We start from the raw sequence: 4,956 nt of genomic DNA on the forward strand, positions 1-4,956 counted from the left end.
CTTGTCCCTTCGCCCATCCACCCTCACTCACATACAGACACTGGATCCTCCTCCCTAGCTCCTGCACAGGGGCACAGGCACATTTGAGCCCCTCTCCTCCCTCCCTTGCACCAGCATGAGGCCACACACATTCTCAGTTGGATCTTGGGCTGGGGTCGTCTTGGTTCAGTTGAAGTCCTACCATATGTAAAAGGTTCTCAGGCACCATACTGCCCTACCCTACCCCCACCGCCATATTCAGTCTGAGCTTCTGCTGTCTGCCTCTCTTATCACTCCTGGGAGGGGCCCCCTGCTGCATGCCACAAAAGACTACCCAACCACCTTCAGAGCCCTCGCTGTGGCTCTGTCTAATGGGTTGCCGTAGTTCAGCAGGAGCTGAGCTGAGTAAGATACAGATGGTCAAAATGGGGGGAGTCTGAGCCCTGGTACTGGATGGAGCCCCTGGTGAGGCAACCCAGTCTTCAGCTGAAATTCAGAATCCAGTCTCCCTTTAGCTGCAGGCCTCTGAGGAAACTGTCCCCGCTCAGGCCTTCCCATGAAGGGCTGTATGCCTCAGTTCTCCTACCTCAGCCAGTGCATTCCTCCAAATGGTCCTCAAGAGTGAGCTGAGGGTCTGAGAGAAGGCCCAGTTGACCCTCTAAGGCAGAAGTGGGCCTGCCATAATAAGAGCTAATACTACTACGTGCACTGGGCCCTCCTTAGTCACCCTAGTCCCTGGCATGGCATAGGCAGACCTGCATGGGGCACCACGGACATCCAGGAGGCTCGGCAGTGAAAGCCCAGCCCCATTTACTCTACCACAGGACCCAGGGCACAGTGCAGAGAGCTTCCACTTTGCTGCTAGGGGATCTTCTAGTTCTGGCCTCAGGGAACACAAGGCCTAGGAAGTACTTATTGGAGAAAACTGTCCTCTGAATGTGGTCTTCAGACTGTCAGAGAGAATCACCCTCATGCAGTTTCTGAGAGTTGGGCCAATATTTTCTGCTGCTAAAATCAAGCCATGTTGAAGAATGAGCCTGTGTGGGTGGCATGGACCCAGGGTACACTGGAACAGTTGTATTTATTGTCCCAGAAAATGACAGCACAGCCCCTGCCCTTGGCCCCACCGTGGCTCACATTGGAATGGGCATGGCAGCAGGCTACCAAGCCCAGATTCCAAAGCCTCTGGGGAGCAGCCATAGGCTTGGTGGGTGCTGTTCACCCTGCACACATGCCCTGGGTCTCTTTTATGCCTGTTTTCTGCTTTTGTTCCTCCCCTGCTCCTAGTAAGAACACCAAACCACTGCCTCTGGGGCCTGGGTGATGCCAGGCCAGCTGTCCCTGATTGTTACTGGCATTCTGGTCAACAATGAGCCCCTAAGTGCCTCTTTTGGTTGCCCTGACTCTTGTAGGTTTCTCAGCTTCTCTGTAGTTCAGCATATATTCTTGGGAGATCATAGTTGGATAAATGTGTGTACCTAGGACTATAGGCATCTAGGAGCGTGGGCTGCTTGGAGATCAGGGGTGGGAAGACAGGCAAATAGGAAAGGTGTTCATAGTGGAGGAGCCAGCATGTGCAAAGGGAAGGACCTGGTAAGAACCTAGTACAGGCCGGGCATGGTGGTTCGCGCCTGTAATCCCAACACTTTGAGAGGCCAAGGATTGTGTATCACTGGAAGTCAGGAGTTCGAGACCAGCCTGGCCAACATAATGAAACCCTGTCTCTACTAAAAATACGAAAATTAGCTGAGTATGGCAGCGTGCGCCTGTAGTCCCAGCTACTCAGGAGGCTGAGGCAGGAGAATTGCTTGAACCCAGCAGGCAGAGGTTGTAGTGAGCCGAGACTGCGCCATTGCACTCCAGCCTGGGCGACAGAGTGAGACTCGGTCTCAAAAAAAAAAAAAGAACCTAATATAACTTGTTTGCAGTGAAGCTGGAGTGGTCCACACAAGGGCTGGGGTTCTCAAACTCCAGGTAACCTGCAGTGTGATGTGGTCATATTGCAGTTAGACTCCCTTGCTACTGCTAAGGTGATCTTGGGATTAGAGAAAGAGGTTAGACCTAGTCCTCTAGAACAGTGTTCAGAGGAGACTGAGAGCTCAAGGAGGGAAAAGTGGCTAGCATTCCTTCAAGGCGTCAGGTGCTAGGGCAGTCGAGCAGGTTCTTAGCCAGCTATGGGCCAGGCCTTGTGAGTTTAGCTTGGGGGTGCCCTTGTACTTGGCACTTAAGAGTCCCATTAGCTGACCTCCCCCACACACCTTGACTGCTCCCTTCTATAGAGGCGGCAGATGGCGAGAGGGGGAAGGGGTGCTCCTGTGTACCCCGGCTGTTGAGAACCAAGGCTGCCTTACAGGGTCCTCAGCCTGGGGACAGCCATTAGCACGGCCACACGGTGGCAGCAGAGAACTAACAGATGGTTGCTGCAACCCCCACCCCCAAAAAGGGGTGGGTGGGGTGATCTAAGAGGGCTTGTGAAGCCTTCTCCCAACCCCCAGAGATCCCTCTGAAAGTCTGGAGGTGGGATTTGGGTCACCAGAACCCCTGTCTGTGCGCCAGGCTGAGAATGTTTCATTTTAGTTTTGCCTTGCCTATCTTTAGATGTGTTGACTGTGGAATGCAGGAACCATGCCACAGTTTTCTCCGGGTGTTTATTCATTTCCTGGCCAACTCTGCTTTGGAAAAGGAGTGTCTTTTATGTCACCTCAGGGCACAGTATCAACCCTGCACTGGGTGTGGCCGCCCCCAGTTCCATTTCCTCTTTCAGTCTTCAGGTGCTCATGGAGCTCCAGGCTGGAAGGAGGGGGAGTCCTGCACTGGGGATGGAGGAAGTGAAGTATCCAGAGTAAACTGTGCTGGGGTGGGTGTAGCACTGGGTCTGTGAGACCCAGGAGAGGGGCCTGGCAAAGTCTGGATCAAAAAGGCTTCCTGGAGGAGGTGCCATTTAGGTGGCAAAAGGAGGAAAGGGAAAGAGTGCTCCTGGAAGGAGGAACAGCACTTAACAAAGGTCAGGTTAGGAAGGGGATGCAGGCACAGAAGTATGGACTGAAAGGAGAGTGAGGAGATATAGCTCCCCAAGCCAGGCTAAATCCTGTTGGGCTGAGGGCTCCTCTCTCCCCCAGCCTCCTTATCTACAGCCTTGGGGCCCATAGTTCACAGCCCAGACCCACCCTGTGGAACTTCCCTTTCTTCTAGGGTCCAGGCCCATCTAACTGAGGGGGCTGTCAGGCTAAGGTTGTCCCCCAGGGGCCTCAGTCTAGTGTTGGGGGACCAGTTACCACAGGGCAGCTGCTGAGATCCAGGTGTGGGACTAGGCTCCCCTACCCCCACTCCTCATAAACAGAAGAGAGAACTCTGGGAAATCACCTAGTCGGAACTACATTTTCTTCCTTTTTTTTTTTTTTGGAGATGGAGTCTCGCTCTGTCACCCAGGCTGGAGTGCAGTGGCACAATCTCAGCTCACTGCAACCTCCACCCCCTAAATTCAAGCTATTCTCCTGCCTCAGCCTCCCTAGTAGCTGGGATTACAGGCACCCACCACCACGCCCGGCTAATTTTTGTTTTTAGTGGAGATAGTTTCACCATGTTTGCCAGATCTGTCTGTTCACCATGTTGGTCTTGAACTCCTGACCTCAAGTGATCCACCCGCCTCGGCCTCCCAAAGTGCTGGGATTACAGGTGTGAGCCACCATGCCCTGTCACACATTTTATTTTAAAAACATTTTTACAGTTTTTTTGTCTTGTTGAGTTTTGTTATGTTGCCCAGATTGGTCTTGAACTCCTAACCTCAAGCAATCCTCCTGCCTTGGCCTCTCAAAGGAGTGCTAGGATTACAGGCATCAGCCACAGTGCCCAGCCCAGAACTACATTCTCATTGAAGAGAATAAGATCCAGCAAGGCATACAGAGCATGTTGGAAGTGTCCTGAGAGCCAAAGCCCATGATTCCTCCATATCAGGGGGGCACTGGGCAGAGCCAGGAAGGAAGGGGGAGTCCCCAAGGCCCATATTGTGGATTGTAACCCCATTATACAGCTTCCATATACTGAGGCTGCAGAGGAGGTATGGGCCTCCACTTATGTGCCTCTCTGACTCTGAGGTCCAGTCAGCAAGGCCAGATCCCATCCTAAGACCCTTATGGCCCTGGGAGAGCAGGGCATAACACACCTCCCTCTGACACCATCTTGTCGCTGATAGCTCAGGAGAAGCACATGGAAGAATGGTCCCGGCCGGGCGCGGTGGCTCACGCCTGTAATCCCAACAGTTTGGGAGGCTGAGGCGGGCGGATCACCTGAGGTCAGGAGTTTGAGACCAGCCTGGCCAACATGGTGAAACCCTGTCTCTACTAAAAATACAAAATTAGCCGGGTGTGGTGGTGTGCGCCTGTAATCCCAGCTATTCAGGAGGTTGAGACAGGAGGAGGTTGAGGCTGGAGAATCGCTTGAACCTGGGAGGCGGAGTTTGCAGTGAGCCAAGATCACGCCACTGCAACCCAGCCTGGGCCACAGAGCAAGACTCCTTCTCAAAAAAAAAAAAAAAAAAAAAAAAAAAGGACAGTCCTTTCCCAAAAAGGGTGGCGCCCCATGACATCTCTCGTTAAGTGCCCCACATCTCCCCTCTGGTCTTCCACACAATCCTGGTCTCTGTTCTCCACATGGTGGGCCCCCAGGCCACGTCTGGGCACCAGCCACTGAGGGTGTTGCTACTAAGTGCAAACTAGTTCCACCGCAAGCAAAGAGCCCAGTGTCCTGCCCCCTTCTCGCTGCGAACCAGTCGGTAGTGGGGGGATGGGATGGGACGGCTCAGACCGGCTCACCTCTCTCCAGGCCACGCCATGCACATCCACCCACAGGCCGCTGAGAAAAAGGCGCCAAGACGCCAGGTGAAGGTACAGGAGCCAGGCTTCCAAGGGCCAGAAGAGTCGGATGGGCGGAGGGCCTGGGCTAGGCCACGCCTCCCTCGCGGCCCCGCCCCCACGGCCC

Source organism: Pongo abelii, chromosome 2 (genome assembly GCF_028885655.2).
Source record: "Pongo abelii isolate AG06213 chromosome 2, NHGRI_mPonAbe1-v2.0_pri, whole genome shotgun sequence".
Classification (NCBI taxonomy): domain Eukaryota; kingdom Metazoa; phylum Chordata; class Mammalia; order Primates; family Hominidae; genus Pongo; species Pongo abelii.